Source organism: Bidens hawaiensis, unplaced genomic scaffold (genome assembly GCF_021521415.1).
Source record: "Bidens hawaiensis isolate Kalapana, Puna unplaced genomic scaffold, B.hawaiensis_p1.1 tig00022178_1, whole genome shotgun sequence".
NCBI lineage: Eukaryota > Viridiplantae > Streptophyta > Magnoliopsida > Asterales > Asteraceae > Bidens > Bidens hawaiensis.
In genome coordinates this window covers 242,518-268,016 of record NW_027493443.1, presented here as the reverse complement: position 1 = coordinate 268,016, position 25,499 = coordinate 242,518, and the positions used below count along the sequence as shown (strand labels likewise).

General features: G+C 39.0%; 1 pseudogene across 1 annotated transcript; it reads right to left on the bottom strand.

Moving 5' to 3' along the window:
• Positions 1-9,730: 9,730 nt before the first annotated feature.
• LOC143564935 (leucine-rich repeat protein 1-like) lies at positions 9,731-24,780 on the bottom strand (annotated as a pseudogene). The gene is made up of 7 exons (XR_013140964.1): positions 24,736-24,780; positions 12,543-12,664; positions 12,292-12,363; positions 11,499-11,643; positions 10,686-10,757; positions 10,424-10,495; positions 9,731-10,003 (listed from the first exon to the last, which is right to left on the bottom strand). The product of XR_013140964.1 is annotated as a leucine-rich repeat protein 1-like (transcript).
• Positions 24,781-25,499: the final 719 nt, after the last annotated feature.

Sequence of the window (25,499 nt, the reverse complement as noted above, 5' to 3'; positions counted from 1 at the left end):
CAAACACTAAGTTGTTCAGTTTTGTGACTAGTCTTGTCATGTTAATGGATCATGTCATGAATTCCATCTTCAAAAAAAATCCGCCTTAATTCAAGCTGAGCTCGTATAATATTCTATAATGGCGACAAACTTTGATTCATTTGGAAAGCGTAAGGTAGTTTAACCCATATCTATATCTCCTAACAGGGGCGGAACTTTTAAGGGAACCCCCCCCCCCCCCTTTCTATATAAGTCTAAGCTTCACCACCGTCTCCTAGTTTGTGCTTATTTTTTGCACAAGATATAAACTCACTACACGCCTTATAGAAGAAAAAAATACATTATATACATGTGACTGAAAAAGAGCTGAGATTTTTTTTAAGCTACTCGATATTGTCTTGATAAAATATAATCAATTAAGCTAAATCCAAGCGTAAGTCGAAACTCATTTGAGAGATGAGATCGTACACAACTTTATTCACTATGCTTGGTTGAACTCGCTATCTATACGAGCATGTTACTTATATAAATCTAATAGTGACGATTTAACGCATATAGTTAGATAATAAATGTAATACACACACACAAATAGGAAAATATATAGAGCCCGATCCAACCTTGTCTATAACTTTTCTCTCGACCAGGGATCGAGCTTTACACATATGGCTCAAAACTTATGATCTCTAAAGTTAAATAAGTCAATCTTGGACTTATTTGGGTTCGCACTTTGTTGAACTCGTTTACACCCTAGGAGCAACCTACCAAAAGATAAAAATAGCGTAAACTCTCATAAGCTCAAGATCAATATTGAGATGAGCTTTGATCCTTGGTAATGAGTAGAATAGAAACTTTTAAGAATTGCCCAAATTATAAGATAATCTTTACATTTTTGTATGCCCTCATTTATCTTAAGTACTAAGCAAAAGAAATTGGCCTTACTATAAAAAGATTTAACTAATTAATGTAGTAATCTAAAACATCAAAAATAACTTCTTTGAGCCTTTTTTGCATAATAATGGCTCTTAACATTGAAGAATTCCGTAATTAAGAAACACGAATGTACATCGGATTCATTGAATTAATCGATGTCTGTTTACAAGATGTTCATCGGCTAATTATACTATTGTCTCGGAATTCTGTGAACTAGTGTCTGTTTATCAACGAGGCATTCTTTCTTTGTTAAACTTTGAGCAAGCGAATCAAGAACACAAAAACGAGATTTGATCAACACACGATCGACTCTTTTATTAAGAAAACGACTAACGAGAAAAACTTAATAATTACCAACACATTGAACCAATGGTATATATAAACCCGCGGTTCCTAATTCTATACTAACTCAAATACAGAATTTGAATCCAAAACAAATAGGATTAAATAAAATAAAACTAACTTATCCAATAATTATAAACTAATTATTATATTAATTATTCTCCAAGATTTTTCTATGAGTCCTCAATCTGATTTGGTGTTAGACACGTTTACAAGCGATTAGATATTGTACCTTAAACTTTATAAAATAAGTTATTAAACTTATATTTCAGGTAATTAACACTTGGGTTAAGAATTTTTAGGGCCAACAACGACACAATAATTAAAGGATTAACGAGTTCTTAACAGCAGCACGAGAAAAATGTATGTGATCCGACTCACACAATTAATTAATACAACCGAAACACGCCTACGCATTAAGTAAAATAAAAGGGTACCAAAAATAGCTCCATCTAGTATGAAACCAACCTGCATGACTAATACATGGTCTTTTCATGTTTAGTATACTAGTCTTGAAGGTTTTTAATTCAACATCAAAACAAAACTTCAAATTATAAAAATTAAGCTTGAAATACATATTAACCATAGTTATTATCAAATATAGTTCAAAATCACAACATATAATTTAATATAAAAAAACACTAATTATAGGATTTTTAATGTAACAACGAAACAAAACATTGAAATACTGATAACTGAACCAACATAACTTCAAACTTCATCTTCAAGCCAACAAACCAAATGAAACCAAGCTAGCCACTCGTACCATCTTCCTCGGATCCTTAACATATTTATAACAAAAAGTCGTCCAAACTTCTAGGCGCCCTAGTCATTCTTGATCTTGAGGCCGTCGTAGATAGATGAGGTGGTGGATCCCTTTGCATTGCATACTCTCGGGTATACTGCTGAGCTTTGGCGAAGAATGAGGCCCGAGAAGCAGGGGCAAAGCTATGTGGGGACCGAGGGGTGGCCCCAGCCACTGCCGTTTTCTCCGTTAGTATGGTAAATTTTGCGATATTTCTCAAAAAATTTTATAGGTATTAAGCGCGGTCACCCCGGATGTATTTTTTCAAAATGCTACCGGTCACTACTGATTTTTTTGTTAAATATAATATCCCATCATTTATTTTTTTTTTTCTAAAACCTCGCAATATTTATAATACAAAAGTTACAAAATAGTAGTCGAATAGTAAAATATTTGTTTTTATAAATATTTTAGGTCTTTCCAATTCTTCTTTTAGGTATTCACTCTTAGGGATGAGATCGGTACCGTACCGGTGCTGGTAATGATACCAAAATATTCAGTTCGATACCAGTATTGAAGGTAAAATTTGAGATATACCGGTACCAAAACTCAAAACTTTGGTATCTATTTGGTACCGACGTACCAAATCTGTATCGATTTCGGTACCGGTAACGATATCAATACCGAATTTGCTTATCTTTACTCACCCTTCCTCTCGCATCATCATGAATATTTTAGGTCTTTGTTGGTTAAAAAATTATTTTGTTTTTTTTTATTGTAAGAACGATTGTTTGAATAAATGAAGAAAAATTAGATATATAGATGTCATATTGTTTGATCCGACCCGACCCGAATCACCGACCCGGCCCAAATTACCGACACGAACCGAATCGCCGACCCGGAAATTTTTGAGTCCGTGACTTCGGTCACCCCGTGACTAAGCCCAAGCTTCGTCACTGCCGAGAAGTTCGATATTGCACAAACAAAAATGAAAACATTATTATTTAGTATCTTATAAATTTAAAACAAGGGAAACTGAAGGAAGATCAAGTGAGGTGTTTATACATACACGACGCATTATATTTCCACGTAGGGTGTTAGTGATGTCCGGGTCGGCTAGTAGAACCCGAAGTTCAAACAGAGTCCCTTTAAAGCCTAACGCTGAGCTCCAACCATCGTCTGTTAATTTGTCCATGCGTATAACTCCAGTGTTGTGACAAATATTCGGATTCTTACGAAACAATTATGGTGACCTGATTAGTTAAGCATATATAAATGTATAATAATTAGCAAACTCCTAAGATTTAGAATTGACATGTAAATTAAAACAATGTAAATACAATCACTGTATTTTTTTTTGTCTTTGGTTTTCTAAAATTTACCAAGTAAATTTTATTAAATACTTATTTTATTTGTTTTTATATCAAATTGTTTTATTTTTATTTATTAATTCATAAAATAAGATGTACACATGAAATTCATTTGTCAAACAATTTAGATTTAGAATTGACGTGCAAACCAAAACAATGTATGTACAATTACTTTTTTTTTTGTCTTTTTAAAATGTATCAAGTAAATATTTTTAAATACTTTTTTAATTAGTTTTTTATTAAATTTTTGTTTTAATAATGCATAAAATAAAATGTATACATGATTAAATTCATTTCCCAAACGATTTTGGTTTATAATTCATATGTAAATTAAAACAATGTATGTACATGTACAATTACTATTTCTTTTTCTTTCTTTCTTTCTTTTTTTTTTGGCTTTTTAAAATGTATCAAGTAAATCTTTTAAAATACCTATTTAATCAAATTTACACTAAAATAAATTGTAATTATATATAAACAATTAAAACTTCTTTTACATTTATATATGTACATATACAGAATCTTCTTACCAAATTTTTGTGATGAGTCTCATACGAGGAACTGCAAAAGGATACTCTTCTGCATATGAGAATCATATCATTAGCAACAATATTTATAAAAACTGAAAATTTTATAAAATCACATATCATTTCTTAGGGTTAATTTCATATCTTTTAATATTTTTGTTTAAATATGATTATACATAAACATAAACATAAACATTGAAAGAGATAAGAGAAGACCAGGTAGTTAAATATCAAGTTTAAATGTTCCTCCTTCGTAAGAACTGTGATCGGTCCTTGGAAATAGGCCGTCATGTGAAGGTTGTCATTTAAATCTGGCATGACTCTTATCCGGCCATATTAAGTTCATGTGGAATGCTCTCAAGTTCTCTGAAAACTTTCAAATCACGTTGCTCTTCATCCATTTTTGTTACAAAAACTGGAATTTAGACAAATGAAATTGTAATCAATAGATCAAGTCTTAGCACTTATTTTATAGTGTAAATATACATATTATATAGAAGACTTGATAAATGAAAAACATGTGAGGAAAATGTCACGTGGTACATGATACATGTGAGGAAGATGTCCATGGTACATGATGTTATAGGATTCTTTTGTGTCATATTTCATCTTAGGCGTTACTATATTTTTTTCCGTTTGTTTCTTAAATCCCGCCTAAAAGTTGCCACCTAGTGGCTTGCTTTTTGAGATTTGAATTTTAGTTAGTGTAAAATTGGCCCATAAAATTGTTAGCATGTTGCAATTTCTCCTCTTCACTTTCAAAGTACGTATTTTTAACGGGATTGTGGTTTCGTACACCCTTTTGGTCTTTTTTAGGGTTTATGAAAGCCATATCTTGTTTTTGGTGTTTTTTATTTATCTTTTAAAACCATTATAGTATTATTAACTTCCTTAAGAAAAGAGACGCCTTTTAGCCAAACGTAGTAGGTCCAAACATTGTGCATATGTCTACGTTTATTGCACTCCCCGTAGAATGATAGAAAATAAAGATTAACACCATGTTTATACGCATCCATAATTATTCACTCTTTTTTTTCGCGGTTTCACTCACATTGCACTCGTCTCACATGTGTACGAAGTAGAGATAACCTCCGCTAAACTAAACCTTAAGGAGGCTATTTGAATACCAACTTTGATTTTCTTGTGATTTCACCATATTTTCACCTATAGTTAACATATTAAAGCACACATTAATTAGTAAATATCAGCTAACTATGCATTATATTTTTATAGATTCGTCAATTTGATTGAAACTTGTAGTTCCCACATTAAAATGTGCGCCTTCGGGAATAATGTTTTCCCCACACGTTTTAGGCTTTCATACAAGGTTATTCAATCTATTCGATGCATTAAGACGCATAAATAGCCTCAACAATCTTCATTTTAATTAAACTGTATCCAAATGAGTTGTTCAAGATCGAGCTTATATCTAGTGTCGAGGTGTTACACAAACCATTACATCAAACAGAAAATGGAATCAATAAACTGCATCATACTTTCATCGCTAGCACGATTTTAACAAAAAGTAATTAAAACATATTGGTAATTTCATGATTATTCTTCCCTTTTGGATGAATATGTGTTGATTCCTATTATATTTTACTCACGAAAGAATTATATACTATATAATAGCACTAAGAAATTGCTACAGTAAAGTTACTTGGTTGTTAATATGAGTCCCTATAGTTTATAAGATGTCACAGTTTTGACCTTAACGTTAAATATACACTACAGAAGAAGTAAAAGCTAGAATGATTGTAATTTTGGTGGTTTTTCGCGGTATGTGTGTGCGTGCACAGTCACGTGTTGTTTTATTCCGTTGCAACACGAGAATCTTAAAATTCAACCATGTTATTGAGTTTCCTTGCAACGCGCGTGGAGCACTCTTAGTAACATTAGTTACATACTATCTCCGTCAATTCACTTTTTCAAGTTCAATATGTAACCAATTATTGATTAATCGAGTCCCATGAAGAAAAAAGGTCCAACGCAATTAATACAACGTGTAAAATCAATACATTCAAAAGAGAAAACTCGCTAATAGCTAAGTTACACATTTAACATTTGTAAGTGTCGCACGTGGTTGAGTGTTATATAAACGTGACACGGGAAAACTTACGCAAATATGGTATCAATAACACACAAGATTGTCTCGTTAAAACCTGACAAGATAATATGATCAATATTTCACTGACAACTTTATTCAAGATTAACGCATAGAAATTCACGAATTTTAAATTTGATAGACATAGTCGATTCTTCAAAATTTAAAACTAACAATTAAATACTGAAATTAAATTAAAGACATAAATGAATAGGTGAATTTAGACAATTAATTATTCATGTGTTTTTCACTAAAAGTGGAATAAAATAATAATTGGTAAATAAGGGGAAATTATGGGTGTTGCTAATTCCTCTCCGACCCTTTTTACTAAACTACCACCCCCTTAAACTTGTCAAATTAATTATCATTAGCCCTTAACATTATTTACATACATATTAATCCATTTTACATTTTTTACATTTAATAGTCTCTACTAAATATATCAAATTAAAAAATATTAAACTGGTAATATTAATTTATTCTTATTAGTATTAATATTGTAAATATTTATAATATCTTTTTAATTATATATATATATATATATATATATATATATATATATATATATATATATATATTATGAGAGTACAGGAGTGGCCTTCATGATTATTAAGACTATAATAAATTTCATAGTTTGATTGAAGCCCAAATAGATTGGAAACTTTGTATCAGTAATTGGTTTAGTAAAACCAACTCGATCTCTAAGTATTTATGGACCTAATTGTAAAACTAGGTAAATTGTAGGGGTGGGAATTTATTTTGGTTAAAATTGATGAGGTGTGAGTTTCAAAATTTATGAAAGTAATTTATTTTCCTTTTTATTTTCTTTAAGTTCATTTTCTTTTTGTTTTCATTAAAAAAATTAATTCGGAATGTTGATAAAAATAAAAAAGGATTAAAATAATAACAAACACTTTAGAGTCACGCCACACCTCATATTCACTCATGTGATGCATTTTGAGCACGTTTTATTTTCCATTGAAAAGTAACAAGCAATTGGCTTTTTCTTCATGGTTTAAAATTTTCAAACATCATATTGATTAGTGTATTTTACATATGTTAAGTGCACTTCTAAAGTGTGCATTTTTACTACAAGCTAATTTATTTCTTGTGATAGGTCATCAATTGGCATGTTAAACTTGACAAAAACTGAAAAAAGTTTAAACAAACTCAATTGTAAAACTAGGTAAATTGTAAGGGTGGGAATGTATTTTGGTTAAAATAGATGAGGTGGTGTGAATTTCAAAATTTGTAAAAGTAATTTATTTTTCTTTTTATTTTCTTTTATTTCATTTTGTTTTTGTTTTCAGTAAAAAAAAAGGTAAATCATAATTGTTGATATAAAAATGGATTTAAATAATAATAAACATTTTAAAGTCACACCACACCTCATGTTCGGTCATGTGATACATTCTAGCATGTCTCATTTTCCGCTAAAAAGTAACAAGCCATTGGCTTTTTCTTCGTGGTTTAAAATTTGCTAATATCATATTTATTAGTGTCCTTTATATGTGTCTCATGTACTTCTAAAGTCTGCATTTTTTATTACTAACTAGTTTAGTTCCCGTAATAGGGCGTGTTAAATCCAACATGAACCGAAAAATGTTTAAACGAGCTCAATTGTAAAACTAGGTAAACTGTAAGGGTGGGAATGCATTTTGGTTAAAATTGTTGAGGAGGTGTGATTTTCAAAATTTGTAAAAGTAATTTTTTTCGTTTTATTTTCTTTAATTTCATTTTATTTTTGTTTTCAGTAAAAAAAATCAGAATGTTGATAAAAAAATAGGATTAAAATAATAATAAACATTTAGAGTCACACCATACCTCATATTCGGTCATGTGATACATTCTAGCATGTCTCATTTTCTACTGAAAAGTAATAAGTCATTGTCTTTTTCTTTGTAGTTTAATACTTTCTAATATCATAGTGATTAGTATCCTTTACATGTGTTTCGTGCACTTCTAAAGTCTAAATATTTTATTACTAACTAGTTTAGTTCCCGTGACAGGTCGTCATGTGGCGTGTTAAACCCGACACAAACTGAAAAAAGTTTAACCGAACTCAATTGTAAAACTAGGTAAATTATAGGGGTTGGAATGTATTTTGATTAAATTTGCTGAGGAGGTGTGAGTTTCAAAGTTTGTAAAAGTAATATTTTTCTTTAATTTCGTTTTATTTTTGTTCAGTAAAAAAATTAAATCGAAACAGATAAAAAGAAACTGGAATAAAATAATAAAAAAAAAACATTTAGAGTCACACCACATATATTCGATCATGTGATGCATTTTGGGCATGTCTCATTTTCAGTTGAAAAGTAACAGGCCATTGGTTTTTTTCTTTGCGATTTAAATTTTGTTAAAATCATACTGATTAGTGTCTAATTTTACATGTGTTTTGTGCACTCTAAAGTGTGCATATTTTATTACCAACTTGTTTAGTTAGTTCCCGTGAGAAGTCGTCCTGCGGCATGTTAAACCCGACACGAACCGGAAAAGTTTAAACAAACTCAAAAATTGTGTCGAGACCGATTGTCATGAGCGTATTTGTAGGCTCTCGTGAACACGACCGGTTCAACCAAAACATATTTTTTTATAATGATTTTATTTTCAAAAGTTACAAATTCACAACAACAAAAATACAAATGGAATTTGATTATAAAACAAATAAGTTACATATGCATAACAGCACCATCTATGACTCTATGTAATTGTGTTTATATATTATTTATTTATACATGACTGACGTAACCGAATATTAAATTAAAATTGAATGGATAATGAGGTAAGAGTCTACTAATCATTCCTTGATCGGTTTCTCATCAAGACAGTGCACATCTATAGTGTAGTCATAGTAATTTTTATGTTCATGGCTTTCATTTTTGCTACTAATGTTGGGATGTCTATGAAACATGATATAGTACATTGGCAAGTGAGAACCAGTTCTGACTTACGTCATGGGGTGAATATCAACTCGTGGAATGTTAAGAATAATATTAGTTACATACGTGCGTGCGACAATGATATTGTATGTGTAATTAATGACTAATTGACAACAACACGACAAAATGAAACGTGACCATACTGCAACACGACAATGTTATAATACGTGACCAGACGAGTACAGTTACAAAAATAAAAGAGTGAAAGCTTGTGTATAGGTTACGTGAAGGACATTTTGTGTCGGCACGTGTTTTCTTGATGTTGTGTGTTCTACAAACATTGTATGAGATATGATATAAATAGTATAATGAGGTTTTCAATTATGGTTCCTAAAAATCAAGGAACATTATGCTACTAATGCATTACAAATTATAAGTTACACTATGATAACTAGATTCAGTCTATTAATCAAGGGGAAAGTTAACGTGCAAATGAAATTAGCGTGTTAAACGTGAAAATCAAGTAGAGTAATTATGTAATTACATTATAGAGTAATTACTCTATTTGTATATATAATTACTTTACTTGATTATCATGTTTAGCACGTTAATTTAATTTATACTTGATCCAAACCATAATTAATGGTTGTAAACTATGAGATTACAACCATTTATGTGTTATTTGTGTATTTGATTCCTTCATGAATTTGATTATATATAAACTAGTGTAACTTTGTCAATTTGAATGGTATATCCGATCTTGTCAACTTGAAACGATCATTGGTTCAATGAATATTTACGAAGGATCGTTGCATTTATTTTGTTTAATAAGAATTACATAAAGAGATGTCAATAAGGCTTATAATTTAAAAATGGGTCATTTCCATTGATAAAGATTTTATCATAAATTTATATATAACAATCTACAAAGAGTACTATCACAACACACCACAATGTTATATATGTTAAAAAGGTACTAGTAGTACTTCACTTGGCCCTCACTAATTAGTAATTATTCTTTGAAATTCAATTGCTTTCACTCCAATTATTATCAGTTCCCGTCACGATCATTGTACCCAACCGAACCCATCAGTTCCGGTCCTTCTAAACGGGGATTATTCATGAAACTGTAATAGAAATAGCATAACTAATTCCGTTAAAAATAAACGGCAAATTAGTTTTTAATAATCCTACATTTTTGCAGTTAGCTGATAATAATTATACCTCAAAAATTAGCTGACACCGATCCCACTTTTCACACTAATTGTTTTTATTGAATCTCATTCCGATTAAAAGTCCTATAGCATCAGTTTGAAATTTGAAAAAAAAAACTTAACATAATTATGTTAAGTTTATGTTAAGTTTTTTTTAACGGAGGTCCAATGAAGACAACTAGTGTGAAATGTGGGGCTGGTGATGGTTATTTTCTGTGGTGGAATTATTATCGGGCAACTGCAAAAATGTGAGCTTATTAAAATCCAATTTGCCAAAATAAACAAATATAAATAACATAATGAGTATATACCAACTATATTAACAAAACGCACCTTTCTTCTGTAAACTTAGAGAAGGAACCCCAAGTTGGAAACGTTCCACATAAATCATTATTCGACACATCCCTATGAAAAAGAAAATTAATTAATAAACGTAATATAATTAAACCACGCAAGAGCACCTCCAACACAACTAAGGTGTTCTTGTTTGAAATATGATGTGGTTGCTGATGTGGCTAGTTGTGGAGATCCTTTGTTGTGGATGCTCTAACTATTAAGAATAAATAAAATACAAGAAGTAATTGTGTGAACTCACATAATCTTAAGATTGTGAAGCTTGGTAAGACCTCTTGGAATTTTTCCTGTCAATTTGTTGTGACTAAGCCGCCTGCATTTATGGTTAAAGGGTTTTCGTTCATTCAACTTGTGCGTCACGTAAAATATTGGCAACAAACTGAATCGTGTTACACGTGTTAAAAGTTACCCAACGCTTATTTTTCATACATGTCACCTTCTAAATTGTATTTTGAGTGAACTGCGGTTTTCGTCCCTTTGGTTTGTCCAAATATGCGGTTTTAGTCCAATAGTTTCAAATTTGCGATTTATGTCCCTGTGGTTTCATTTCACTTGCAATTAAACCCGAATTCACTAATCATGTTAAGTCTGCCGTTAAACCCACCAGCGTGCTCTTCACGTGAGGGTCAGTTTTGTCCTAATTTTCCCCAAATACACCCCAACCCCTCACGTGAGGAGGCTTGCGAATTAGGACTGAGGTTTATTTGGGGAGAAAAGGAACAAAACTGCCTCTCACGTGAGCGGCATGCCGATAGGTTTAACGTTTAGGCTTAACGAAGTTAATGAATTCGGGTTTAATTGCAAGTGAAATGAAACCACAAGGATGAAAATCGTAAATTTGAAACTATTTGACTAAAACGACAGATTTGGACGAACCACGGAGACTAAAACCGCAGTTTACTCTTGTATTTTTTTTCAAATTTGTGATTATTATTCTAACTAAAAACATAATCTCATTTTGACCTGTTACCCAAACTGTCCCGGACCAAATTTCCAACATCTATAATCTAGTTTATATACTAAATATAAAACTAGGAAGACTGAGGAAACATACATGAATCTAACATTGGAAAGCTTGGAAAGAGAAGGAGGAATAAAACCAGTAAGATTATTATGGAAAAGATCTAAGCTTATAAGATTCTTAAAGTCCTCCAAGTTCAGATGGTATTGACCCCACAAAATTGTTCATGTACAGTTCCCTGCAAAGTGCAAACAGACAAACCACATGCCATATTCATTTCTATTCAATGATCAATGACATAAATTTTATAAAATATTGGTTTTGATTTTATTATGCTTTTAATGTAAACCATGTGAAATCTGGACAAAATGTAAATAATTCTCATCTGTGTTAAATTTTATTCAAGAATTGTGGCCTTGTGGGCTATTTTGTATATTTTTTTGTTATTGTTATTAATGGTGGTGGCTATTTCTGACAAGACAAAGAAATAATTAGGTTTTAGGTTGTAACGTAACAGCTTACCATTTTAGCTAAACGAGTCATGTTTTGGTTTGCCAGTTTAATTAAATGGTGTCTTTCACGTTAACACATTTAATTGAATGTGTTGGGCCTGATTAAATAAACAGGCCCAATTACGATCTGTTTAACTCATTTATTACACTCACTAGCCGTCAACCTTTTTGAAACGTTTAAATACATAAGTTAAACCGGTCATGTTTTGGTAACACGATTTTAAGTGCCTTTGGGTTAGAGTTGAAGTTTTTGACAGTCATAAATATATGAACCGTGTTTGGGTAATTGTGTTCAACAAATTAACCCGTCAACCCGACATATTTGACACGCTTAAATTTGTAATGTGAATATATGAATAGTAAGATGTACTTACAAGTACTGAAGACGCTCAAGCTTCCCCAACTCAGGAACAAGATTACCCGACAACTTAGCGTTTCCAAGATCACTACACCCGACATAAATAAACAACTTGTTTTTTCAATAATTAAATTTTATAATGAATTGATTCTTTTCACATAAAGATTTCATCTTTAGGCCAAAAGACAGTTTTTTTATTCAACAAGAAAGTGGTAATTAATCAAATTAAATTATATTAAAGAACCCGAGAACGGTTAGTGTACTTACAGTCGGGTAACCCGGTTTTCAGAATCACAAGTAACATGAAACCATGTACATGGATCAACCAAAGTAGGATCCCAGCTTTGAAGAACATTGGTGGGGTCCTTCACTGCTCTTCTCAAAGCATTCTGAAGAAACACAAATGTACCCCGGGCAGATTACGGATAATCTGGGGGTTAAATAGATGTTTCCCACGAGGATGAGGTCCAGCAAAGAAAGTTGTTCTTCAGGTGACCTGCAAAACAGACACCGTAAGCTCGTCACTGAGAAGGGGGGGGGGGGTTCCTCCTTGTGACCACCCTCCGGTGTGAGAATCAGACTAGATTGCTCTGAATATAAGTGTATATTAAGAGATTGCTAGAGAAGATAAGGTAATGAGATATCAAATAATGTCCTTACCATTCCAAGGTGTTGGAGTATTTATAACCGAAGGTAGGTTTCCAAGAAGGTACAGCCGGCTGAATAGTATTCCTGTTCTACCAACAGTGGGCTACGCACAAGCCATGCTGGTTGGTGGATAGGCTGCGGCCGATAGTGACAAGGCCGGCTGTATACTGTTCCTTTACTGCCGGCTATGCACTGTTCCACCAACTGTAGGCTACGCACGTCCCACAGTGAGGGTTGGTGAGTAGGCAGCGGCTAATAGTGACAAACAGTACTAGAGGGTGCTCCTCCTCGTACTGTTGTCAGTGAGCTGTCACCCTGTGATTGGTTCATGGGCTGTTTTGGTCAGATCGTCTATTTTGCCCATACCTTGGCAGGTATAGTACAAAAGATCTTCCAGAAGCATACGGACTGGCTCATTAGGGCGGGAGTATTCCCGCCTTGCTCATTCCTTCAGGTGACATTACTGAAGTATCAAGAGTTAGTGCCTTGTGCGTGTAGCCTTGCTATTAGTGCGGGTAGCCTTCCCTGATGGCTTGTATCCGCAGCTGCGGGAACAAGCGGGGTACTTCACCATTGGGAGGCTTTCCCTGCGGGAACACCTGGCGTACTGCGCGTAAGGTCTTCATCTCTGAGCATGGTGGGTCCTGCGGAAGCAGTTGGTCCTTGCGCAGACGTCCCTCTTCAAGGTGAGTCTTGCGGGTCCAACTGGGCTCTGCTGGGACCTACATCTTCAAGTCCCCCCAGTCCAATGTTCTTCTCATGAATTATTAATAAGTGAGGTGAACTTTTGGACTTTAGCAAGGGGTTTTGAAAAGGGTTTTTAGTTTTAAGGTTTTCCGTGGGGATTCTTCCCGCGGTTTTCCTAATGCCACGCAGAAATTCCCGACTTTTCTGCTTGATCTTTGGGTATGATGCGGGTAGGTCTGCAACCTCCTCGCAAGTCAGGAGTGTTGAGTCCCACTTGTGTGGATTTTCCATGAGGTTTTGGTAGTTTTAAACATAGTGATCAATTATGTTAAAACCACCAATTCCATCTTGGAGTTTCAAACAATATAGTTCTCGACGTTCCCGCTATGCGGGGATGTTATTCCCGTTTCCGCAAGCATGGCCCAGAAGATCCTTCTTGGTTTCAATTCCCTGCGGAGCGCTAGGTATGTGAAGGGTTTTGCCTTGACACTGTACCCGCACTCGTCTTACGGTTACTTTACTTCCAAGGTATTCCTGGCGTCAATTCCCTGCGGGTGCTAAGTATGTGAAGGGTTTTGCCTTAACACTGTACCCGCACCCGTCTTATAGTTACTTGGTCGCCGAGGTATTCTTGGCTTCAATTCCCTGCAGGTGCTAAGTATGTGAAGGGTTTTTGCCTTAACACTGTACCCGCACCTGTCTTATAGTTGGTTGCCAAGGTAAGGGGTATTTTCCCGCTTACTTTTGAATCTTTTTGAAATTTTGAAATTCGAAGAGTTGGTGAAAGGATAAGAACAGTCCAAACTGTTGAAACGTCGTCCAACGGTTTCTTCTGACAGTGTCAGGACGTGCAGGAAGTTATGGCGACGTGACAGTATATGGTCATTCCAGGCGCTTTTTCAGGCGCGTGGGCGCGATTTTTCGGGCGCGTGGCCGTGAAATTAATGGCACGCGTCCTTTCAACAGCTGTTGCCAGCTTGCTCATTGCCATGTGTCATAGTTTCATTGCACCTGCGATTTCTCTCTCTTCCGCATTAAATTCATCGCATTAATTGCGATGAGTATATAAAGGGGGAGAGGGTCCTTTGCAATCCACACTTTCACTTCTCTTCATCTTCTAAACGATTTCCGGCGAATACTCACTATTCCGTCGAGCATTCTTCTGAAATCGTTTTTCTGTACATCCAAACATGTCTTCTTTTGCCGAAGAGTCTGACGTGTTCGTCGAGAATCCGTCGTCCACTTCTGATAAGGACGACAAGAGCACTGCTGGCGAGTGCCAATGCGCTCTTCCTGCCGAGCTTTTTAAGTACATCGTCCGGAAGTTCATGCTCGAGCCGTTCGAGCCTGAGTTTCCGGAGCCACACCAGACGGTGTACGATGCCCCCAAGGGCAAGATAGGGGTGTACACTGCATTCTTCGTTTATGGGAATCTCAGGTTCCCATTGACGAAGTTTGTATACCGTGTCTTGGAGAGGCACGGTGTGCATCTGACGGAGGTACACCCGATGGCGATCGCCAAGATCCGCCACTTTGAGTGGGTGTGCCTCATTTTGGGCGTGGAGCCCCATGTTGACCGGTTGATGACCTTCTATTCTTGGAGGTGCATCCAGGGGTGGTATACCTTGGTCAATCGGATCAAGGGGTTGAAGATCTGCGCTACCGAGCGCAGTCTTCGGTCGTGGAAGCGTGAGTTTTTTATATATCCGCTCGCGTCGTCCCCCTTGCGATGACCTTTAAGAATGGGAGAGCACTCCCCGCCCTTCACGCCCTCAACTACCAGGAGGCGGAGTGGTTCGCCAAGATCTCCCGGGTCCAGACTCCGGTATACCGCTTTGCGGAGTCTGGGATGGTGATGCTTGGGATGAGCCGGGTGTGGAAGGAGGCGTCACAGGTTCCCATCGTCCTCGAATACGGTTTGAACTCTGTCTCTTACGGTATGCTCTGTCTTCTTTGTTTATATAGGTTTGTCTTCTAACTGTTTGTTTCTTTTATTTCAGAGGGGAACGACTTGCAGTCTCTCCTGCAGCCGCGGGAGAGTGATGGTCCCGCTCGGATGGGTACTCGTGCTCTCGATGAGAACGAGTTGCCCATCTTGGAGCAAACGAGGGATCGGTTTGTGGAGGTCTACCCGCCAGGCCACCCTATTCTAAGCGCCACGCGGCCAGGTAAGGCGTTATTCAACCCTCGACCTCTCAATGCTGAAACCTCTGCTGGAATTCCTCTAATCTTGTCATCTTCTGATGAGGAATCCGCAGATGGTCCTCCGTTGGTGCGGAAGAAGAAGGCTGCCGGCGGGAAGGGGAAGGCGAAGGTTGCCTCCACTGCCGATCCGGTGCCTCAGTCTGATTCACAGACCGAGAGCGAGGAGGTGGCGGGGAACCCTGGTGGTGATAAGACCACTGCTCCGGAGGCTGAGACGACCGTCACCTCCTAGCAGCCCAGGACAACGACGGTGAGCGGCGTGAAGAGGCCGGCTCCATCGGGTTCGTCCCCGCCTGTTCGCACTTTTAGGCTCAAGAAAACCCGTAAGTACAAACTTCCTTTACTTTTAACTTCATAGCTTTTCGCCATTATACTTATATCTTCTTTGTGCAGGCGTGGATGCTACCGCATTCCAGGGTGGAGCGAGGAGGAGCACCTCCGGACCCATGACGGTAGGCTTGGTCAACCTACCTGAGGCGATGACCCAGGCGGCTGCGCCTGCTTCAGTTGGTTCAGTTGCTCACCCAGTTGAGCCGACTGTTCCAACTGTGATGACATCTCCGCCGGCTGTCAGTGCCATATTTACTGAATCTTTCACTGAGCCGGCGGTGACTATTTCTGCGGGTACTTCCGCAGCGGCGACCACGGTTGTGAGTTCACCTCCGGTGAGTTCACCTCCGTTGGTTTCTACCGCGGCGGCCTCTATGCCTCCTCCGACGTCGGCAGCTCCGGCCGATCCTTCAGGTATGCTTGAGGCTTCTCGCCAACCTCTGCCTCCTTCCCATCTGCCTGACCTCTTGGATGGATTTCCCTTGGGTTCAGGTGATGGGTTTGGCGGCTATCGGCCTGTTGTCGACCCTACAGGTGCGTAGGGTTCTTTTGGCCTTTTTTTTTTTTTTTTTTATATATCATCTTTTCCTAACTGCTTTTTGTTTTTTGCAGTGTCGGATTCCAATGAAGTGTATGTTCCACGATGGAACATCCGCCGAGGAACAACCTTTCGCACGCCTGTGGAGTGCGTGGAGTGGGCTCGTCACGCAGCTCCCAGTGGTGCGTTGGGGGAAGCAATGGCTAGCTACCAGGAGGGTAGGCTAACCAACGAGCTTCGGATTCTCCTGGCCCGGATGCAGCCGCGCGTCGAGCTGCTTTGTCGTGAAAACGACAAGTTAAAAGCAGCTCGTATCCAAGAAGTAGCTCAGGCGCGGGCTGTCCGGGAGGAGAACAAGAGGCTTACCGCAGTGGCTACGGAAAAGGAGAAGGCCTTCAAGGCCCTCGAGGTTGAAGTTCAGGCCCGACTCGAGGCCCGTTCCAAGGCTGCCCAAGCTCTTTCTACCTCACCATTACCCTGCGGGTGCGCCACTGAGGTAAAGGTGTGGGTGATTTGAAGTTCTTCCAGCCACTTTTGTAGCTTCTTGTCAGCAAAGTTGGAGCCGTTATCGCTCACCAAATTCTGTGGAAGTCCAAAACGACAAATAATAAATTCCCAAATAAATTTTTTGATATGTTTCGCGGTTGTTTGGGCTAAGGGTTTTGCTTCTATCCACTTGGTGAAGTAGTCGATGGATACCACTAGGAACTGAACATTTCCTGCTGCTGTAGGAAATGGGCCTGTCACATCGATGGCCCACTTCTGAAATGGCCATGAAGAGGTGACTGGAACAAGTTCATTCTTCGGGCAATGCGTGTTGGGTGCGTAGAGCTGACAAGACCTACACTTTCTGATGTATGCCAGCGCATCCGTATGCATCCCCGGCCGAAAGTATCCCGCGTTGTTTAGCTTAGCTACAACAGCGCGTGGACCTGCGTGTACTCCACAGATGCCTTCGTGTACTTCCCTTAGGAGGTAGTCAGCATCTTGGTTGTCCACACATCTTAAGAGTGGGCCAAGAAAGTTACGTCTGTAAAGGATGTCATCGATGAGTTGATAATTCAGTGCTTTACAGCGTAGTTTTCTTGCCTGTGTTTTTGACTCTGGTAGTATACCTGCCGCAAGGTAATTTATTATTGGTGTCATCCACGTTTCTGTGCCGGTTTGGATGACACAAATTTCCTTGTGCGGGACTGAAGGTGCCTCGAGGAGTTCAATGCGGATGTCCTTTCCCAAGTGGGTGAAGGCTAATGATGCAAGCTTGCTTAACGCATCCGCAGATTTGTTTTCACTACGCTTGACGTGTATGACTTTGCAATCGTTAAAATCGCGCATAAGGGTTTTTGCTTGTGCGAGGTACAGGGCCATTGTGTCGTTCACGGCCGTGTACGTCCCGTTGATTTGGTTGGCTACTAACATGGAATCCACGTGGGCTTCCAAGTATTTCACTCCCATCTTACGCGCAATTCTCAGCCCGGCAAAGAATGCTTCATACTCGGCTTCGTTATTCGTACTTGGAAAATCCAGTCGAATAGCGTAAGTGTATTCTTGGCCTGCTGGGTTGGTTAGTTTCAGTCCTGCGCCTGAACCCTCGTTACTGGCTGCTCCATCAGTGTAGAGTCGCCAGACATCATTGATGTCCTGTGCTGGAGAGGGTTGAGCCTCTTCCTGGCACTCTTTTTCCCGCGATGCAGGCACTTCCGCAATAAAGTCGGCCAAAACCTGGCCTTTTATGGCTGGTCTTGGCTTATACTTTATCGCGTATTCCCCCAACTCAATTGCCCATTTGGCTAGGCGTCCCGATAACTCGGGTTTGCGTAGAACGTTTGCAAGTTTGAAGTTGGAGAGAATGGTGATTGGGTGACCCTGGAAATATCGTCTTAACCTGCGTGAAGCGTGTATAAGTGCTAAGACTAATTTTTCGAGGGTAGAGTACCGGGTTTCTACATCTGTTAGGATACGGCTGACATAATAGATTGGCATCTGGATGCCTTTCCGTTCAACTAGCAGGACCGCCCCGGTTGCTCTATCTGTTGCGGAAAGGTATAGGATTAACCCCTCCCCCGCTTCTGGTGCTGTGAGCGTTGGGAGTTCGATCAAGCGTGACCGAATCTCCTGAAAAGCTGCTTCCGCCTCTGGTGTCCAGCGGAAGTGCGTTTTCTTTAAACAGTTTCTCAACGTTGACACGAAAGGAAACGACTTATCCGCGTGGTTTGCCAAAAAGCGATTAAGTGCGACTAGTCGTCCATTCAGTGTCTGAGCCTGTTTGATGGTAGTAGGTGATTCCATTTTGATAATGGCTTCGACCTTTTCAGGGTTCGCTCTGAAGCCATCTTTAGTGACGATGACCCCCAAGAACTTCCCTTCTTCCATTCCAAAGGCACACTTGCTCGGGTTGAGCTTCATGTTTATCTTCCTGAGCGTGTTGAAAGTTTCTTCGATGTCTTTCAACATCGCTTCTGCGTCAGGGCTTTTGATGACCAAGTCATCCATGTAGACTTCCAAGTTCCTCCCAATTTGGGCATGAAACTGGTTGTCCATCAGGCGTTGGTATGTGGACCCGGCATTCTTAAGTCCAAATGGCATCATTTGATAACAAAATGTGCCATCGGGCGTCCGAAAAGCGGTTTTGTCCTGATCATCAACGGCCATGTGGATTTGATGGTACCCCTTATACGCATCCAGGAAGCATTTAAGGCGAAACGGTGCTAACGAATCCACCTTAAGATCAATTTCGGGTAACGGATAACAATCTTTGGGGCATGCTTTGTTTAAGTCCTTGAAATCTATGCACATGCGCCTTTGTTTGTTATTCTTCGATACCATAACGGGATTTGCAACCCATGTTTGATATCTGCTAACGCGTACGATGCCTGCGTCAAAGAGTTCCTTGACTTGAGTTCTACACGCGTTAGTTTGTTCTGGCCCCATTACTCTGCGCTTTTGTACGACTGGCGTAACAGCCGGATCGCACTTGAGCTTATGCTCTGCCTTACTTCGGGGTACACCAGTCATGTCAGCTGGTGTCCACGCGAAGATGTCAGCGTTTTTCTGTAGTGAGCGTTTGAGTAAGGTGCGCGTGGGATCAACGACTGTTGGGCCAATAGTAACGGCCTGGTCAGGGTATTTGCCATTGAAGGCCCATCTTTCCGGTTCGGTGATGGTTGGTTTAGCCATCTTTGGTTTGGGTTTAGATGAGACAGATGCGATGCATACCTGGGGAATGCCGGTGATCATCGCTACACCCTCAGCTGTTGGCCATCCCATCATGCCGTGGACTGAAGATACCACGGCGTTGAATCTTGCTATTCCGTCTCTCCCGAAGAGAATGTCGTATGTGTGGTGTGGCTTCCTCATCACGACAAAATCCACATCTTCTGTGCGTGAGTGATTCCCGTCCGTAAGAATGACGGGGAAAGATAGGATACCCAGGGGGGTGTTTGTGCTGCCGTCGAACCCTTCCATCGAGGCGTAGACCGTTTCCAGGCATTCCTTGTCTTCGTCATCTAGCTTGTCGAAGAACTGCCTGTACATCACCGTTGACGAGGCGCCGTTGTCAGCAAGAGTGCGAGAAGTGATGTAGTGCCCCAGCTGGCTTTTGATGACGTAGGGCCTTCTTTGCTGGGTCCTCCTGGCACTCGCGGGAAGCGCACCTCAGCTTCCTTCCACGCGCATGGTTCTGTCGCTCGCCTTTTTCTTCTGATGTTGCCATGAACCATGTTGATGCTGATGTCAACGGGCTTTCGTCCGTTGCCTCTGTACCGGTTATCATTCCTTCCTCCCTTCTTGATTGATGCCACAAGGTGTGCAAGTCTTCCATCCTTGACGAATGTTTCAACAATATCCTTCAAGGATGTACACTCCTCCGTAATATGACCCTTTGTCCCGTGGAAGTCACAGGATTTGCTTTGATCCGCATTAGGTCGCTGCCGGATCATTGGAGCCTTTGGCCATGGTAGTTTTTCGGTGGCAAATATCTCCGTGACGCTTTTGGTGAGTGGCGTCCACCGGTGTTTTCGGCTTGGAAGGTGTGTGTTATCCCTTCCGCCAACAAGAGGGCGAGAGCTGGATGAGGTGTCAAAGTTTACCCTTGACTGCCAAATACCTAGCTTCCTCTTTTTGTTCTGCCGGGCGATCCGAACATTGTTTTCTCTAGTCCTTTGCGTGTAGAGGTGTGTACTCTGGGGAAGATCCCTTCCCAGTTGCTTCTCCGTCTCGGCAAAGCGCTTGGCCGCCGTCATGATGGCATCCCATGTGGATGGCATGCCGTTCTTACCCGTCAATGTGCTGATAAGCTCTGGGTATTCGGCGCCCTGGATGAAAGCGGCGCGAACAAGATCTTCACTTATGTTGCCCAGACTCAGCTTTTTGGAGTTGAAGCGAGTGATGAAGTCTAGTAAAGATTCATCATCCTCTCTAACGCAGTTGAGGATCGTCCACTGTTCTTCAGTATATTTCCTCTGTTGGCTGAAGTGTTGGCTGAACTTGTTCTGAAAGTCCGCCCAATCATAGATGTGGTGGACCGGTAAACGATCGAACCATGCCCTGGCCGCTCCAATCAGTGTCATCTGGAACATATAACACCACGTGGGTTCCGTCCAGTTGTTGACGGTTGCCCCCGCAATGAATATGTTCAAGTGATCGTCTGGGTCGGATAGGCCATCATAAGTGCCGATGTTGGACATTTGTTTGGCACTTCTCGGGGCGATTGCTTCCGCAATGTCCCTTGCAAACTTGGACTTTCCTGCATTTGCAGCAGTTGGTCTAAAGGTTTTGGAGAAGTCACGTGGGTTTCTCCCCGCGTTCGTTGGTTTAAAGGTTTCTCCAAAATTCCTTGTCGGTTGGAAGTCCGTTTCCTTACGCTTCCCTTTCGCCTTATGGCGAGGGTTTGCGTCGGTATCGGATTCTTCCCGCTCATTGTCCGAGTACTCGCACTCACTGTTCATGTTGAGATGTTGGCGAGTACTGCTGAATTCGTCAGCCTGTTGAAGTGAACGCAAGCGTTCATCCAACTCAGCTTGGAACTCTTTCTGATGTGCTTTGGCCCACGCCTTAACTTGATCGAGTGTTTGGCGAGGGAGCCTCGTCCGTTTCTCCAACTGGGCATCAGTGAACCCCAGTGAAACATTGTTTACTGCACTTGTCCCGGCTTGGGTAACCGGGGTAGTGTTCGTAAAATTTGTATAACCGCCGGTGTTCCCCCCAGTTGCTGGGGTTGTGGTTACCGGGGTTTCTTGGTCACTTACTGGCTTTGGGACCGGAGTAACGTTAACCATTTCTTCAGAAATTTTGAAAAAACTAAGAATTAGTTCTAGCTTTTATGCACGGATGGCGCCAATGAAGAAACACTAATGTACCCCGGGCAGATTACGGATAATCTGGGGGTTAAATAGATGTTTCCCACGAGGATGAGGTCCAGCAAAGAAAGTTATTTTTCAGGTGACCTGCAAAACAGACACCGTAAGCTCGTCACTGAGAAGGGGGGGGGGTTCCTCTTTGTGACCACCCTCCGGTGTGAGAATCAGACTAGATTGCTCTGAATATAAGTGTATATTAAGAGATTGCTAGAGAAGATAAGGTAATGAGATATCAGATAATGTCCTTACCATTCCAAGGTGTTGGAGTATTTATAACCGAAGGTAGGTTTCCAAGAAGGTACAGCCGACTGAATAGTATTCCTGTTCTACCAACAGTGGGCTACGCACAAGCCATGCTGGTTGGTGGATAGGCTGCGACCGATAGTGACAAGGCCGGCTGTATACTGTTCCTTTACTGCCGGCTATGCACTGTTCCACCAACTGTAGGCTACGCACGTCCCACAGTGAGGGTTGGTGAGTAGGCAGCGGCTAATAGTGACAAACAGTACTAGAGGGTGCTCCTCCTCGTACTGTTGTCGGTGAGCTGTCACCCTGTGATTGGTTCATGGGCTGTTTTGGTCAGATCGTCTATTTTGCCCATACCTTGGCAGGTATAGTACAAAAGATCTTCCAGAAGCATACGGACTGGCTCATTTGGGCGGGAGTATTCCCGCCTTGCTCATTCCTTCAGGTGACATTACTGAAGTATCAAGAGTTAGTGCCTTGTGCGTGTAGCCTTGCTATTAGTGCGGGTAGCCTTCCCTGATGGCTTGTATCCGCAGCTGCGGGAACAAGCGGGGTACTTCACCATTGGGAGGCTTTCCCTGCGGGAACAGCTGGCGTATTGCGCGTAAGGTCTTCATCTCTGAGCATGGTGGGTCCTGCGGAAGCAGTTGGTCCTTGCGCAGACGTCCCTCTTCAAGGTGAGTCTTGCGGGTCCAACTGGGCTCTGCTGGGACCTACCTCTTCACATTCAAAGCATCTCCTATATTATTATGTAAATAAGAATGGATTTAAACCACAAGCAGTTTTTTAGAACGACAGCTATATTATAAAAACTATCCAGTAAGCTACTAGACAGTACGATATATCAATACAAACCGATCCATAAGTGAACAAGTTAAACGGAGTATAAGCATCTCCTATGTGATTATTATTATTATTATTATTATTATTATTATTATGTAATAGTGAGGATGGATTTAAACTAGAAGTTTTTTCTTAAAACGACGTAAGCAGCTAGACAAGATGATACATCAATACAGATCGACCCATAAGAGAACAGGTTAAACATAGTTCAAGTGTTTACCTTCAATGTTTGCATATGAAGATATATGGATATTTGAAGAAGAATGAGAAGAAACAAAACAACCATTTTTAGGAAGTTGTTTAAGGAGGTTGGAGTTGTGTGAATGTGTTAGTAGTTGAACAAGTTTTGTAGTGGGAAATAAAGAATCTTGAGAGTGTGTGGGGTGGGAATATATGGAGACCCAAAAGTCCAAAACCAAATGTACCCGACAAAGTTATTATAATCAAGAAATAAAAGAAAAGAAAGTATTTTTATTTTATTTTATTTTATTTTTTATAGTTTGATACCCAAACACAAGACACTGACCATCCAATGTTAGGTAATTAAGAATCTTGGTTTCTTTCTCTTTTTAGGCGAATATTATTGGTGTTAAAAAGATATTATTTGTATATGGAATTATACTTGTAGGCTTGTAGCTATAACAAACATAGAGTGTGGTGTCATTTTCTGTTTAAATTTTCACTCTTACATTAGTGTTACATTGGCTTCACATATTCTTTCCACTTATCTTTATATTTGGAAGCGTTGTTTTATTGTTCTACTAAATTTTCACTGTTACGACAGGTTTATTTTTTGAATACAAATAATACTTTCATGTTTTAACAACTTGTTAAAAAAAATAAATGTAATATACAAAACAAAAAAGTAAAATATCTAGTCCCCATCGTCATTTGGTAGTTGAAGTGGGTAAATATGTTAAATCAAAGTTATCGATAAAAGTATGTGTTAAAGCCGTATTCAAACCCAAAAAATATTGTATTTTAAATCAACTCTGTTTTCAACTAAATTAATATATGAATGTTTTAAAAAAAGACTGTAATTAGATTTTTTTTAAGTTAAAAAGTACAAGTTATTATTGAAAAATCAGTTGAAATGCCAAATTAATTCTAGATTGATAAATAAAAATTATCTATCCATGGCATGGAATTTTCCACGATTTCACTCCACGCTTGTGAACCACGAGACAGAGGCGTGGTGCAGGGCCGGCCTTGGGTGAGGCAAGGTGGTTGATGGCCACAGGCCCGACACCCGCTAGGCCCGAATTTTTTTTTTTTAAAGTTATATTGTATTTTTATGAAATACAATATGTATATTTAATGTATAAACCTAATTACATAACCAATAGTTTGGTCTAGTGGCAAATGATATTACTTCTAACCAAAAGGTGATAGGTTCAACTCTCATTTAATACATGTTTAATCTTTTTTTATACAAAATTTTTTTACATAACCTAAATTATAACCAAGTAAACTCATATAAAATTTAAATTGTTTAAACCCAACAAAATACTTCTTTTACTTAAGGCCCAAAAAAATTTCGCCTCCAACCCAAATTTTTTTTTGCTTTCTCGAAGCCGGCCCTGGCGTGGTGTTCCACTTGGCTCACTGCCACATCATCTTCACGCCACTCTTCCACTCCCACACACCCCATGGCCGGCCAAACTTAAAACATGAAACATTTAAATTTGTTTTAGTTTAGGTCTTCAAATCTTCAATATAACTCTTTGCGTCATACTATGTCATGTCTTTTTCTTACGGTTTATACCTAGTTGAACGAAAATAACGGGTAAATGACGGAATGTGCATGAATATCAATGTATAAACTAGTTGATGTAAAGATATAACAAGTAGATGATCCTTGAATGTTATTAATTTACCAATTAACATACTTCACTTTGTTATGATATTGTAGTACTTTGGTATTATTACTCATTTACTCCTTTTTATGATTGGCAACTAGTGGAGTATTGGTCAACTAATTTCATTTGCTTTCCTTACAACTTTTTTAATTGACATAAAATGATATGATTAAAGATGAAGATATGTTTATAAAGAGAGGGAGGGATGAGAGTTTAAATTCCAAGTTTTCAAAATAAAGAAATGCAAAGCAAGAATTGTGGTCACCATGGGACACATAAGAAACAATGATAAACTTCTTCTCAAAAGGGATAACATAAAAAAAGTAAATTTCATTATAATTTACTATAAAACGATTACAATAGAGTGGCAGGTAAACGGGCAACAAGCTGCGCCGCAACCCCCTTTTGAATAGCAAAGCCAATCCTGCTAAAAACGAAGTTTTGGGACCTAGAAGCTGAAGAGGTTTCGTGTACGACGCGATGAACCCTACTCAAAAATTTCACAGCCTCT